This window comes from Protopterus annectens, chromosome 11.part0 (genome assembly GCF_019279795.1).
Source record: "Protopterus annectens isolate FY-2018-M chromosome 11.part0, PAN1.0, whole genome shotgun sequence".
In the NCBI taxonomy this organism is placed as follows: domain Eukaryota; kingdom Metazoa; phylum Chordata; order Ceratodontiformes; family Protopteridae; genus Protopterus; species Protopterus annectens.
In genome coordinates, this window is record NC_056745.1 from 1,431,632,430 (window position 1) to 1,431,648,770 (window position 16,341).

At 44.2% G+C, this 16,341-nt stretch overlaps 1 protein-coding gene across 7 annotated transcripts in view; it reads right to left on the reverse strand.

The window, feature by feature from the left end:
- The window catches only part of LOC122815888 (ankyrin repeat domain-containing protein 26-like), a 2,190,206-nt gene that overhangs the window by 1,054,631 nt on the left and 1,119,234 nt on the right, over positions 1–16,341 (reverse strand). The window lies entirely within an intron of this gene.

The following is a 16,341-nucleotide window of genomic DNA, read 5'->3' on the forward strand; positions in this document are numbered from 1 at the left end:
TAACCACAACCAGCTGGCATTCCAGCAGTGGGTGACACCTGCCCCTGCCCCCCATAATGGACAAGCTGCTCTTGTCTGTTTACTCCCAGCTACTCCAGCATCAAGGCTTGCTAGCAGAATCTACTTCACCATGGCCATAGTCAGGGTTTTACCTCTGCACCAGAGCTGGCATAGATGTCTTCTTTTTAACTTTTAAATATCAAGCTTCAGTGTTAGTATGAACACCCTGCTATAACCAGAATTGCAACTAACAATGACTCTTGCATTTTATTTCCCTATCTGGATGTGATGCTCACTCACTAAAATCAAAACTGATTTTAAACTACAAAAGTTAAACTCTGTTATTAACAGCAAATTTCTTTGTGAATGACAAAGTAAATGCAATTCCATGAAAATATGTTAATTACATGGGTGACAAAAAGTACGGTTGTGTACAGTTACCATAAATGCAGATGTTCGAGTGTATTTACTGTTGCAGTCTTTACATTTGGGTAATCTGCTGGCAGGTTGCCCTCAGTCGGCCTGAATAACAAAGTCTTGGGTCCTGCATCAGTTGCTTTCTCTTCTTCCACGACGTCAGGTCGTCAGGGTTATAAAACATGCATTCAACACCATTTTAATCAGTTTTATTTTGCCCCAGATGTCAGGTGCCCCCAAATGGGGAGCAAAAATATATATATATAAACTGTAAATAAATAAATGCACATTAGAAACATAAAATTTACCTTCAACTAAAAGCAAATACACCACAAAGGCTTTTGAGTATAGTGAAGGAAATGAAAAGATATAGAAAGGGGGCTGGTGGGTGGGTAACCCGGAATGCAACAGTGAATACACTCGAACATCTACATTTATGGTAAGTGTACACAACTGTACTATGTTCTTCGTGTTTCACTGTTGCAGTCATTACATTTGGGTAGAATCCCAAAGCTATGGATGGGAGGATGGAACTAAACAGTATTAGGAGCAGCTATAAGGCCCTGCAGGACTGCAGCGGCAAAGCCTGCCCTGGATTTAGAGAAGAGAGGTAATTATAATGCTTTGTGAATGTATGAACTGAGCTCCAAGTAGCAGCTTCTAGAATGTCTCTGGTAGGGACCCCTCTGAAAAAAGCTGCTGAAGTAGAGGTAGCTCTGGTGGAATGCATCTGATCCCCTTGGGCACAGGTTTACCATGGTGCAAGTAGCAGAAACGAATGCAATGGCTTATCCATTTAGAAATAGTCTGCTTTGATATAGCCTTCCCCTCTGATCCTGCAGCAAATGCTACCAGTAGTTGCTCAGACTTTCTTAGAGATTTTGTCCTGTTTAAGTAGAATCATAGTTGTCTGTGTACATCCAATGAATGCAGAATCCACTCCCCCTTGTTCTGCGGATTTGGGAAAAAAGTTGGCAGGTGAATGGTCTGGTTAAGAGCCACACTGGATACCACCTTAGGCATAAAATAAGGATTGGTTCTGAGGGCCACCCTGTTCGGGTAAAAAATAATGAAAGGCTCCACTGCCATGAGAGCCTGTAGTTCTGAAACCCTTCTAGCTGAAGTGACCGCCAAAAGAAAAGCTGTCTTCCAAGAAAGAAATTTTACATCCACAGTAGCTGCTGGTTCAAAAGGAGGCAGGGTGAGTTTTTCCAGCACAAAATTGAGGTCCCATGCAGGAGTTGGTGCTCTCCTGGGAGGCCTTAAATTTTTGGCCCCTCTGAGATACTGTTTTAGCTGTGGATGAGAAAAGAGGGGAGGCTCTGTGTTGTAATGAGCCGAGATGGCAGAGGCATGGATTTTTACTGAAGAAAAAGATAGGCCCTTGTCAAGCATCTCAGTTAAGTATTGTAAAATCTGAGGAATATTGGGCTTTGCTGTGTCTATTCCTTGTGCTTGGTTTCAAGCACAGAATCTCTTCCATTTATCAGCATAAGATTTTCTAGTACTAGGCCTTCTGGCTTCCAAAATTACATCCATCGCCGGTTTACTGAGAGATGTGGTTTGAATAATTAGTTGATTAGCCATGCAGCAAGATTCAGAGTTTGTAGCTGAGTGTGCAGAATTTTATAGTTCTGCTGAGACAATAGATGAGGTGTTTGAGGCAAGTACCATGGAGGAAGGTGTGACATATTCCTTAGAAGCGGGTACCAGTGTTGGCAAGGCCAGTCCGGAGCAATTAGAATCATTTTTGGCTTTTCCGGTCTGACTTTTAGTAAGACCTTGGAGAGTAGAGGCAAAGGGGGAAAGGCATAGACTGATAGGTTTTTCCAGCTGAAGGATAGAGCATCCACTTTCTATGCTTTTTTGTGATGAGTTTTTGTGCAGAATTTGTCCAACTGATAGTTTTGGGGAGAGGCAAATAGATCTATGTCTGGGCTTCCCCATTTCTGTGTTAACATGCTGAAAATTTGTGGATCCAGTTTCCATTCATGCGGGTCCATAAGATTTCTGCTTAGGTCGTCTGCCAGAGTATTTTGCTTTCCTGGCAGGTATTGAGCTTGAAGATGTATTTGGAAATTCAAGGCTGTATTCCACAAGGCCATGGCTAGTCTGCAAAGGGGGTAGGAATGGGTACACCCCTGCTTGTTTATGTACCACATAACTGTGGTGTTGTCTGTCTATCAGTAGTTGTCCTGGATGAAGTAAGTCCTTGAAGGCTGTCAGAGCATTCTGAACAGCTAGCATTTCTTTCTGGTTGATATGTAGATGCATTTGTTTTGGGCTCCATTTGCCCTGAATCCATCTCCCTGCCAGGTGGGCCCCTCCAAGCATAGTCTGATGCGTCTGTAGTTAGGGTTTGGGTGGCAGGGGGTAGAGTGAATGACAGTCCCTTGTTTTGGTGACATGTCTCTGCCCACCAAAGAAACTCCTGTTGTAGGCAGGGAATGAGACAAATCATTATTTCCAGGCTGTGACAATGTTGACTCCATAAGCTTTTTAGGTACCATTGAAGTTTCTGCATATGCAGTCTCGCATATGGAAATAGTAGAATGCAGGATGCCATGAACCCCAAAGCCTGCAGAATTTGTCTTGCAGATAACTGGGTTTCTGTTGCCATTTGTTTGAAGTATGTTGTCAATTGCATTTATTTGTCTGGCGTAAGGTAAGCCATCTGGGCAGATGTATTCAAGCTTGCACCCAGGAATGTAATTATTTGAGAGGGTACCAGTTGTGATTTCTTTTCGTTTATGGTGTACCCTAGGCATGCTAGAAGCCTTTTTACAAATGCCAGATGTTGAAGAAGAGTGTCCTCTGCCTGAATGAGACAATTGTCCAGATAAGGATAAATGTGAATGTTTCTTTGTCTACAGAATGCAATTACTGGTGCCAGGCACTTTGTAAAGACCCTGGGCGCAGTAGATAAGCCAAAGGGCAGTGCAGTGAATTGGTAATTTAAAAAAACCTGCTTTGAAGCGGAGGCATCTTCTGGAAGATTCCCTTACTGGGATATGCAGGTATGCCTCTTTTAAGTCTAGAGTTACCAACCAGGCATTCTTGCCTAGCATAGGCAGTAGCTGTTGTAGAGTCAGCATTATGAATTTTGAAATGTCCAGGAACGTGTTCAGAATCCATAAGTCCAGTATTGGATGCCATGATTTGTCTTTTCTAGGTAGCAGGAAAAGTCTTGAATAAAATTCCTTGTCCTTTTTCCTTTTCTGGTACCGGTTGAATAGCCCCCATATCCATGAGGGACATAACTTGTTTTTGGGCCTCTGCCCAGTGGTTTTGTGGGAGATCTGGCTATACATTTGGAATTGGCAAAGCATGGAAATGAAATCTGTACCCCTGGGATACTATGTTTAATACCCACTTGTCCTGGGTAATTAACTGCCAATTTTGAGCATGAAGTGCTAGTTTTCCCTCCAAGGGGCTGCCAAAAGATAAGTGCTTGGAGATGGAAGAGGAAAGTCATTGAGACTGCTTACTGTAGGGTTGTGCTTTGTTACCTCCAGATTTGGAGGTGGAGGCACCCCATTGCTTTGACCTGTAAGATCCCTGTGATTGATATCTGGAGCCTTTTGAGTGCTTGGGTTTGCCCTGAGTGGCTCTGTTGGACACAGGAAAGGACCAATTCTTAGTAGGCCAGTGCCTACTGAACCTGGGTGGCTGCACTTGCAAGAAATCTTTTACAGTTTGCATAGATTTAGCTTTGTCTTCCATTTTCTTTAAAACCTCTTCTGCCTTATTACCAAACAGACTATCATGCTGTAAAGGGGCATCCAACAATTTAGCTTTAACATGATCAGGCAGATTTTGCTCCTTGAGCCAGGCATGCCTTCTTATCACAGATCCAGTTATGGCGGCCCTGCAAGAGGCTTCCAAGAAATCAAAACCACACTGTAAAGTATGCTTTCCAATCTGTTCTGCTGAATGCAATAAATCCTGTAATTCTTTATTTTCCACACAATCAGAAATCAACATCATTTTCTGTTTCAGTAAGCCCATAACATGCTGTTGATATTTAAGCAAACTAAACTGGCAGTTTAAAGCCCTGATTGCCAAGGTTGCAGATGTATAAACCTTCTTACCCCATCTATCCAGCGCCATGGAATCTCTATCAGAGGGGGTAGAATTTTTGGCTGTAGAAGCCTTAATACCCTTGGGACCCTGAGAAATAGTCTCAGGATCAGCAGCAGGATTTTTGAAAAGAAATTTGTGGGAGTCAGGAACCCTGTAATATCTGTATGGCTTACTAGGAGCCGGAGGCAGGGAATCAGGAGACATGCTTGATTCCAAGAACGCATCATCAACAATGTCTAATACAGGAGGTATTGCCAAAGGCCTAATCTGAGGAAGAAGAAGGAAATCCCTAAGCCTCTTTTTTGATTCAGAGAAGTCCTGATTCTCCCAGTGAGAATGTTCCCTTAAAGTATGCAAAGTCTCTCCAAAAGAGTAATCCTCGGGAGGAGATGCAGATGGGATGGATTCCTCTGCATCAGAATCCTCATAAGGTGGAATAGAAAATTCCTGATCAGAAGAGGAATCAGAAGAAATGGAAACCTGATATGAAGATTCACAATCAGTGCCTTGTCTAGGCCTCTTAGCAGGGGGGGGGGGGGTTGGGAACCCCTGATCAAGGTAATTAAATCCTCAGCCATTTTGATAATTTGTTTTTTAGGCACAGGGGCCTGAGCACGTGGCTCATGTGTTGGTTTTTTAGACATAGAAGTCGTTTTTGACCTTGTTTTTGTTGATGGCGTCGGTTTAATATAAAAATGTTGAGGCCTGAAAACACCCTCAGAAGCCGGTGCCTGCTCAGCGGCTCTGAACCCACCCAAGGGAGAGACATCTGCGGGTTCAATACTTTGCGAATCTCGTGGCATACTGGACTCCGAATGGGTCTCGGTAGAGGCCTGCGACTCAAAAGTAGTGGGTATCAGGGGCTGTGAAAGTATCTCACTGAGTACTGGTGAACCGGCGACTGGCTTAGGAGAAGCTTCGTCGTCGGTTTTGGACCTCGACGGTCTGTCTCTGTCTTTTTCCTTGCGTTTTTTGAGAGCTCCGGTAGTCGAATTGCTAACCGACGACATTTCAGGGTAGTTAAATCTTGAACCAAAATATTTAGAAGCAAAAATATACCAACGCTTAATAGTGCGTTGGTTAAATTTAGCACAAAACCGACAGCAAGGCACGTTGTGATCAGGGCCTAGGCAAGGAATACAGTACAAATTAAAATCCTTATGAGGTATTTGCTTCCCATAAGTAATGCAATTATTAACTTTTACTGACATCGGAAAGGAGCAAGAAAAAGTTTCCCCAACGGGGTACTTAGCTGCAGTTTGAAGACTTCGGTTCTGAAACTCGAAAACGAAAATTTCAGGAGTCGGCCGACCAGCACTTGCAAACTGCTTCTGCTTCGGGCACCACACGGCAAGAAAGACTGATTAAAATGGCATCAGCTGCATGTTTTATAACCCTGACGACCTGACGTCATGGAAGAGGAGACAGCAACTGATGCAGGACCCAAGACTTTGTTATTCAGGCCGACTGCGGGCAACCTACCAGTAGATTACCCAAATGTAATGACTGCAACAGTGAAACATGAAGAACATCAAATTATTAAGGTGCGTCAGTAGTGAGTCATTTAAAACCAAAACACTCATAATGGCAAACAGAAAGAACATTCTGCAACAAAACCTGCCAAGTGAAATTATAAGTTATATACTCACCAAAACTAGGCATCTATGTTGTTCATTTTCATTCTTCCTCACTAATGGGTTCAGATCCAATCCTCGGATCTGGCTTGACCATATACACTAGACTTCGTATCCAGCTCTTGAGCTCCTCCCTCTACCCATAATGCTTTATTCCACCCCCATTGCCTCAGATAGAGTTTGCTGCCTAATCTCTCCTGATCCAAGAGAGACAGGATAGATAGAAATAAAGATAGGGCACAAACCTAGAACAGCAGGTTCCAGACATATTCCAACAGGTTCTTCCAGAAGAAATCAAGGAATGGGGGACAGATGGGAGGGAAGGTGAGAAAGAATGAAAATGGGCAACACTGATGTCTAGTTATGGTGAGTACATAACTTATACATCTGATGATGTCCTTTTCATTCTTCCTCACTAATGGGACAGAGTTCCCAGCTACATAAACCTTGGGTGGCCCTCATAGAAGGATATTTCGGAGCACTGCTGAACCAAAGGAGGCTCTATTTCTAGACATGTCCAACATGTAATGTGAAATAAAGGTATGAGCCTTGGACCATGTGGCTGCTGCACAAATGTCATCAATAGAGGTCCTTGATCAAAAGGTTGATGATGTAGCCAAGGATCGACTTGAATGAGCTCTGGGAGGTCTTGGTAAAATTAATCCTTTTAGAGAATAAATCAGTGAAATGCAGTCTGTAATCTATTTAGCTTGGGTAAGTTTAGAAATTGACTGACCCAGGGGATTTGAGGAAAAGGATATGAAAAGCTAATATGACTTTCTAAACTGCTTTGCTCTGATAAGATAACATAGTTGTCTGTATAAATCAAGGAGCTGCAGTATGTACTCTCCCTTACTGGAAATTTTTGGAAAAAAAGACTGGTAAATTAATAGATTGGTTGATGTCATTTTCAGAAGCCACTTTAGGCACAAAGGAAAGGCTAGTCTGTAGTGAAACCCTGACTTTAGCAAAAATAATGTATGGGAGTTTCGTTGACAGAGCCTGGAGTTCAGAAATTCTTTCACTAAATTTATAGGTACCAGGACGACCGTTTTCCATCATAGAAATTTAGATCACATTTGTCTGACGGCTCAAAAGGTTTCTGAGTTAAACCCTGAATGGAAATTAGACATTGCTGCCAACTGAAGTTTAATTGTAGGAAAACTGGGCCCATCATTAAAAAGGGTGTAAAAGAAAGAAGAACTGCAGAAGTTGAGGCCGAAAAGGGATCAATGTTTTGGTCAGAAGCCCAAATAGAAAACCTTTTCCATTTGCTCCTATACACTTTCTTGGTGGAAGTTTTTTCTGAAGCCAAAACAATATTGCAAACTGGGGAATAGAGCCTGGACTGTCTATTTCTGGAAGTGGAGAAACTATGCGGTTAACTTGAGAGCTAGAAGGTTGGGGTGTTGAATCCCCGATGGGTAAAACAGGAGATCCTGACGAGGCTCAAGTACCCATGCAGGATAACAAAGATGAGACCGTAGTAAGTGGAACCAAACTTGCCGCGGCCGGAAAGGGGCAATAAGGATTACTGAGCTCTTCAGCATGCTTGCTTACTGTAAGAATTTTGGAATCAGTGGAAGAGGAGGGTAAGCATAAAGGAGACCCAAGTGCAAAGCGTGAAACAGAGCATCTTTCTATGAGTCCCCCTAAGGGGGATCACAGTGAAGTACTTGCTGCACTTGTTGTTGAGGGGGGAGGCAAATAGGTTGCAGCATGTTTGGCCCCAATGCCTGAAGATCATATTCACTACTGACTGATTGAGAGACCACTCTTGAGGCATCAGAATATATATGATTAGTTTGTCTGCCAGCATGTTCATTTCCACTGTGAAGTGCATCGCTATTAGAAAGGGGTCTGAAGAGATCACCCATTCCCAAACTTTTATGGCCTCTCTGCACAGGAGATAAAATCAGGTTCCTCCTTGCTTGTTGATGTACCAGACTACTGACATTTTGTCTGTCGGAACTGCAATAGTCCCCAGGGGGAGAGACTCTTAAAATGCCTAAAATGCTAAAAGGACTACTATCATCTCTAGGATGTTGATATGCAATTTGGTCTCTTGGGGAGACAACATGCCTTGGACAGTCCTTCTCAAGAAATGCCCCCTCACCCCAGTTGCAAGGCAGCCGTAGTCACTGTGGCAATTGGATTCGGAAGAAGAAAGGGTTTGCCCAGAAAGAGATAGTCAGACTGACTCCATTAACAAATGTGATGTTTGGAAGTAGGGATGAATTTTACTTGAAAAGACAGGGTTGATGTAGAATGGACCACTGTACAGCTAAGTTCCATTGCACATTACGCTTAAAGAAGCGTTCTAAGGGTAGAAGTACTATGGCAGCTGACATGGACACAGGGCTCGAAGTACTAACCTTGCTGGAGGAGAAGGATGAGAAAGGCTATCCTAGCATCTGATATCTTATAGAATAAATGCGGTGCAAGGGTAAAGATGCCACTTGATTCTTAGTGTTCAGAAGCATTCCAATGAATTCTAGGCTCTGAACTGGAGCAAGCTGTGATTTGGCAAGACTGACTGAAATACTCAAGGCATTGCAAATCTGGAGCAAGCAGTCCCTGGCTTGTAGAAGTTGATGCCTGGAGGAGGTGGTGAGGAGCCAATCGTCTAGATATGGAAACACCTGTAATCCTTTGAGTCACAAGTGAGCTGCTACTACTGCCATGTATTTGGTAAACACCCTGGGGGCTGTGGTGAGTCCAAAGGGCAGAGCTTTGAATGACTGGCTCCCAGCCAAAAACAAAGATGCCTTCTGGACCATCTGTCTATTTTTATGTGATACTACACATCCTGAAGGTCTATAGAGCACATCCAATCATGCTTGGGCAGAAAGGGTAGAATAGACTGAACCGTGACTATTCGGAACTTTGACTTCTTTACATACTGGTTCAAACCCCTTAGATCCAAAATGGGTCTGAGTTTCCCTGTTTTTTTTGGCACTAAAAAGAAGTGTGAGTAATTTCTGAATCCTGTCTGGTCAGCTGGGACCATCTGGATGGCTCTTCTTTCTAGCAGCTTTTGTATTTCTTGTGCTGCTTCCTTCCTCTGACTGGGTGGGACATCAGGAAGTTTCTTCCCCTAACAAGGAGGAAAAAGTGAAAAGGGGTGTAGTAGCCTCTTGATATTATTCTTAGCATCCAGAAATCTTTTGTGATATTTGTCCAGGCATCTAGATGCAAACAGAATTGACTCCCAACTGCCTCCAGAGTGGAACAATCGGGTAATGCTTCAAGAGCGCTTCTAGAGCCCACCTGAAAAAAATCAATAAAACCCTGGTTTTGAGGGCCTCCTCTGCTCCTAGGGCGACATCTACCATTAAAATCTCCTCTTCTGCCTCTGGAGGAATTATCCCCACGTCAATCCTGGAAAGGCTCCTGAGATTTACAGAACATCTTACCACCTCTTTGACTTCTAAAGGTCTGTTGAGGGATAGAGAATTTGATTCCTACGGCAGACAGAGTTTTTCCCTTAATCACTGTGAGTAAGCATATCTTTAACTGATGGTCCAAACAAGGAAGTGCCATCGAATGGTGCATTAATAAAAGACGTGTCTTAAAAGGCTCCGCAAAGTCGAAGAACCATACCAGGTGTGACTTCTTATGGCAATGCCTGAACCAGCAGCTTGTGAGGTACCCTTAGTTGTATGAGATATTAACCTCATCGATGCATTTGAAAACAGACAAAAGAGTGGCAAGCCGAGAGGAAGTCCTTTTGAAATCCTCAGCAGACATGGACTCAGAGAGAGGATTTGATAGTTCTTTAGTCAAATCTCTCTGCAGCCTAGTAAAATGTGCGAAGTAATTAAGTGACCTCAGAGTGAATTTAGCTGAGACGAACCCTCTCCTTCCAACTCTGCCCAATGCTCTGGACTTCCTGTTTGGTGGATAGACAGAAGAGCTCTGCTCAGCTAGGTCTTCTTTGGTGGCTGCTGCTACCACCTCAGCATCAACAGGGACTCCTTTGTTCCAGTGAGGACGGTCCGAAGGAGGGGCCAAAAATTTGAACGGGGGCTTGGGTATAGGCTTGATAGTGTCCAGCTCCTTCCATGTCCAGTAAGAAACCAAGTCAATAAGTTCATCTGCCGGGAGGGGGGGGGGTCACACAATATATACACGGTCTAGCACCAAAAGCCTCCAGGAACATCGATTCTTCAGGAGAAGGAGTTTGGGATGACCAGCCAACTTTCTGCTTAAGGATTTTCTAGGATATTGCCAAAGGAGATGTCATCAGGTGGTGATCTGGGGGATCCTTCTCCCTCATCAAAATCAGTGTCTTCTATGAGAGACTCCATGGGGAAGTCTATGTGTCTCCTCTTACACATCCTCTTCCAAGGAACCTCCTCTGTGGGATGTTCAGGGAAGGTATCAGACCAGAGGGGAAGTTCCTGTTGTGGAACTGTCTGGAGACCAACTTGAACTGTTTGTCCCTATGGTGCAGGTCTGATGGACTCAGAACTCAGACCAAAGAGGGGTAAGGGACAGGCTCTGAGACATGAGATGATGGTCCTCTAAGAGGAGAGAAAGCCCTTTCTACCATCTTGAATGACAAGGAAAGTACAGTTGTGTACACTTACCATAAATGTAGATGTTCAAGTGTCTTCACTGTTGCAGTCATGACTGTAGGGTTCTCCCTTGCTGGCAGGCAGTCCTCGGTCAGCCAGAATCCCAAAGTCTGGGTCCGGCGTCGGCTGCACAGCCACGCTCCCTGATGTCAGAGCGCCAGGAGTACAAAGCTGACAGCCAACGCCATGTTCTCCAGTTTTTCTTGCCCCAGATGTCAGATATTCCAAAATGAGTAAGATCCCATACCCTTTGCAAATACACCACAAAAGAAGGGTGAAGAAGGGAGCCACACAAAAGAAAAAATAAGAGGGGACAGGAGGGAGGGTAACCCAGACTGCAACAGTGAAGACACTCGAACATCTACATTTATGGTAAGTGTACACAACTGTACTATGTTCATCGTGTTTCACTGTTGCAGTAATGACTGTAGGGTTGAATCCCAAAGCAGAATAAAAAGGGAGGTAGTCATAAAGTAGAGGGGGCGGCTAAAAGGCCCTGCAAGACAGCAGAAGCATAGCCTGCCCTAGACTTAGAGTACAGAGGGAGATTGTAGTGCTTGGAAAAAGTATGCACTGAACTCCAAGTAGCAGCTTCCAAAATGTCTTTGGTAGGAACTCCCCTGATGAAAGCAGCTGAAGTGGCAGCAGCTCTGGTAGAGTGAGTCCTTATACTCTCTGGGATTTGCTTTCCATGGTGTGAATAGCAAAATCTGATTCCATGAGCAATCCATTTAGAAATGGTCTGTTTTGAAATGGCTTTACCTTGGGAACTTGAAGCATAAGAAACAAACAATTGCTCTGATTTCCTAATGTCCTTGCTTCTGTCCAGGTAAAAATGTAGTTGTCTGTGTACATCCAAGGAATGCAAAATCCTTTCCCCCTTATTTTGAGGACTGGGGAAAAAAGTTGGCAAGTGAATAGTTTGATTTAAAGCCACTTTGGAAACCACCTTAGGCATGAAAGTAGGATTAGTCCTTAAAGACACCCTGTCTTGATGAAAAATAATATAAGGTTCCACAGCCATGAGAGCTTGCAACTCCGAAACCCTCCTGGCAGAGGTAAGAGCTAACAGAATGGCTGTCTTCCAAGATAAAAACTTGATGTCAGATGTGGCAGCAGGCTCAAAAGGAGGTAAGGTGAGTTTTTCCAAAACATAGTTGAGATCCCAAGCAGGAATGGGAGGAGATCTAGGGGGCCTTAAGTTCTTAGCTCCTCTGAGAAACTGTCTCATGAGCTGATGGGAAAAGATTGGAGGGTCTGTATTATAATGAGCAGAAATAGCAGAGGCATGGATCTTTATGGAAGAGAAAGAGAGACCCTTATGTAAGAGGTCCGTCAGGTAATGTAAAATCAGAGGAATGTTAGGAATAAAAGGATCTGAATCCTGAGCCTGCATCCAGGAGCAAAATCTTTTCCATTTTCCTGCATAAGATTTTCTAGTGCTGGGACGTCTGGCTTCTAAAATGACATCCATAACCTGCTTGGGTAGAAAAGAATGAATCAAAGACCCTGGATTAACCAGGCCGCCAGGCTGACAGTTTCGACATGGGAGTGCAGAACCTGAACCTGGTGTTGGGACAGAATGTTCGGAATCTGTGGTAATACCCAAGGGGGCTCGAGACAAAGGTTTTTCAGTGATGGGTACCAAAACTGTCGAGGCCAATTTGGGGCCAGCAAAATTATCATCTTGGGCTTGTCCTGTTTGATCTTTAATAACACCCGTGGAAGAAGAGGTAGAGGCGGGAAGGCATACCCCAAGAGGTTTCTCCAACTGAATGACAGTGCATCCACTTTCCATGCTAGTTCATGGAATGTCCTGGTGCAAAAAATCTGTAGTTGATGATTGAGGTGGGATGCAAAGAGGTCTATGTGAGGGCATCCCCAGACTGCTGTAATCATCCTGAATATTTCGGTATCCAGCATCCATTCGTGTGGGTCCGACAGCTTTCTGCTCAGACTGTCTGCCAGAAAGTTTTGCTTCCCTGGTAGAAACTGAGCTTGAAGGTCCAGTTTGCAAGCTAGAGCTGTGTTCCACAGATTCATGGCTAGTCTGCAAAGGGGATAGGAATGAGATCCCCCTTGCTTGTTTATGTACCACATAACTGTGGTGTTGTCTGTCCGTATCAGTAGCTGTCCTGAAGATTCCTGAAAGCCCATAGAACATTCTGAACGGCAAACATTTCCTTTAAATTGATATGCAGGTGCTTCTGATCCTTTGTCCAAAGACCCTGCAGACAATTGTCCTGAAAATGGGCTCCCCATGCATAATCTGAAGCGTCCGTGGTTAGTATCTGTGTGACTGGAGGCAGACTGAAAGGTTTTCCTATGTTTAGAGTACATGCCTTGGACCACCAAAGGAATTCCTTCTGAAGACAAGGCAGGACGGTGATCTGTATGTCTAAACTGTGGCAATGCTGAGACCATACACTTTTTAGGTACCACTGTATTTTCCTCATATGTAGTCTTGCATATGGTAAGAGAAGGATGCAGGAGGCCATGTAACCCAAAGCCTGCAGAAATTTCCTTGCAGATAGCTGAGTTAAAGTTGCCAAAGTTTTGAAAGTTGAAGCCAGCTGTAATTGTTTTTCGGATGTCAGAAATGCCATCTGGGTTGTAGTGTTTAGAAGAGCACCCAGAAAGGTTATCTGTTGTGAGGGTATCAAATTTGACTTTTTTATTTTTACAGTGAATCCCAGGAACATGAGAAGATTTTGAACAAATTCTAGATGCTGGAGTAAGACATCCTTGCTGTCTGCCTGAATAAGACAGTCGTCCAGATAAGGATAAATTTGAATTCCCTTGAGTCTGCAATAAGCTACTACTGGAGCCAGGCATTTGGTGAAGACCCTGGGTGCAGTAGACAATCCAAAGGGCAGTGCAGAGAATTGATAGTGCCTCGATCCGGCCTTGAACCTGAGGTATTTTCTGCATTCCTGCCTGATGGGAATGTGTAAATATGCCTCCTTTAAATCCAGAGTTACCATCCATGCATTTTTGGTCAGCATTGGAAGTAGCTGCTGCAGAGTAAGCATCTTGAATTTTGGTATTTCGAGAAAAGTGTTCAAGACTGACAGATCCAGAATGGGTCTCCATGAATTTTGCTTTCTGGGGACTAGAAAGAGCCTTGAGTAAAAACCTTGTCCCATCTCAAAGTGAAACCAGTTCTATGGCTTTCATAGCCAAGAGAGTTTCCACCTGGTTTAAGGCCTCTAACCATTGATGTTTTGGAAGATCCGGCCATCCGCTTGGTCTTGGTAGGGTATGAAAATGGAATTTGTAACCTCTTGAAACCACATCCAGAACCCACTTGTCTTGGGTTATATGAGTCCAATTTCTGTGAAAAAGAGAAAGTTTTCCTCCGAGGGGGGCTTCCAGGCAAGAAGTTCCTGCAGCCCAACCGAGGGAGTCATTGACCCTGTTTTCTGTGAGCCTGCGACCTGTCCTCTCCTCCCCTAGGGGTGGAAGCAGCCCACTGTCTTGGTCTATAAGAGGCTTGCATTTGAGGCCTTCCTCAGGAGCGCCTGTATCTACCCCTCTGAGGCCTGTCTGAATTGGGAAAGGACCAATTTTTAGTAGCCCAATTCCTACTAAATCTGGGTGGCTGTACTTGCAAGAAATCTTTAACCGTTTGCATGGATTTTGCCTTGTCCTCCATCTTCTTAATCACATCTTCAGCCTTAGGACCAAACAAAACATTATGCTCAACAGGAGCATCCAATAACTTAGCTTTTACTTGATCTGGCAAGTTTTGTTCCTTTAACCAAGCATGCCTTCTAATGACTGTACCAGAGGCAGCAGCCCTACAAGAAGCCTCCAAGGCATCAAATCCACAGTGTAAACCATGCTTCCCAACTTGTTCAGTGGCATGCATTAAATCATGTAATTCCTTATCCTCTGCACAGGCGGAAATGGAAGTTAGCTTTTGTTTCAAAACAGACAGAAGAAATTGCTGATATTTCAGCATATGAAATTGACAATTTAAAGCCCTAATAGATAAAGTAGCAGAAGTGTACACTTTTTTGCCCCATCTTTCTAAAGATCTGGAATACTTCTCAGTGGGAATGGGGTTTTTAGCAGTAGCGGCCTTAACCCCCTTAGGGCCCTGAGAAATGATTTCAGGATCAGCAGTAGGATTCTTGTACAAAAACTGGTGGGAATCAGGAACCCTATAATATCTGTCTGGCTTAACAGGAGCTGGAGGAAAAGAGTCAGGAGTTAAGTTAGCCTCCGAAAAAGCATCATCCACAATATCCAAAATAGGGGGGATAGCCAGGGGTCTATGTTGGGGGAGAAGAAGAAAATCCCTAAGTCTTTTCTTAGATTCCGAGTACTCCTGTCCTTCCCAGTGAAAATGTTCCCTCATTTCATGTAAAGTTTCCCCAAAAGAGAAATCCTCAGGGGGAGAAGCTGAAGGAATGGATTTCTTCAGCATCAGAATCCTCATAAGGAGGGAAAGAATATTCCTGGTCAGAAGAAGAAACAGAAGAAACAGAAGCCTGATCAGAGGAGTCATAATACACTTCCTGCCTTGGCCTTTTATCTGGAGGGGGATGTGAACCCCTAATCATAGTAAGTAAGTCCTCCGCCATCTTAAGTAATTGTTTCTGAGACTTGGGTGCTGGATCAGAAGAGGCCTGGGCTGCAGTCTTTGATTTGGAAGGAGTCTTTGCCTTTGTCTTTGGCTTTGCCTTTATCAGAAGATGAGTAGGCCTGAAAACCCCTTCGGAAGCCGGTACCTGCACAGCGGCTCCGGACCCATCCGAAGGAGAGTTGTCCGAAGGTCCTGCAACAGAAATATTCAAAGGCCTAGTTGGCTCCTCGTGGGAGTCCGTTTCGGCCATCGGTTCCGAAATGGCTGAAGACAGGGGCTGCAAAAGCGCCTCACTGACGACGGTCGAACCTGAAGCTGGCTCTGCTTGTACAATATCGTCCGATTTGGACCTCGGAGGCCTGTCTTTATCCTTGCGTCATTTGTGAACTCCGGTAGCCGGAACCTAATCCGAAGACATTTTGTAATTAAAACACCTACCGAAGTAATGAAATGCAAAATCGTACCTTCGTTTAATTGTACGTTGATTGAATCTATCACAAAACCGACAACTAGCTATGTTGTGGTCAGGGCCTAAGCAAGGAATACAGTAAGAATGAAAATCCTTATGAGGTATTTGCTTCCCACAAGAAATACAATTATTAACTTTTTCTGACATCGGACTGGAGCAAGAAAAAAGTTTCCCCAATGGGGTACTTAGCTTTGAGAAGGAGAAGTCGTCTTCGGACTGAAGTACATTTAGAAAAAATTGTCAGGAGTCAGCCGACCGGCAAATGCGAACTGCTATCACCGCACGGCAAGAAAGACTGGAGAACATGGCGTCGGCTGTCAGCTTTGTACTCCTGGTGCTCTGACGTCAGGGAGCGTGGCTGAGCAGCCGACGCTGGATCCAGACTTTGGGATTCTGGCCGATCGAGGACTGCCTGCCGGCAAGGGAGAACCCTACAGTCATGACTGCAACAGTGAAACACGATGAACATCCAGGGGTAACCCTTTCCTCCTTCCTCGGAGCCAAAGCTTCCAAAGAAGGCAAGTTGCCCCCCCCCCCCCAAAACCAAGCCTCAAGGGAGAACTGGAT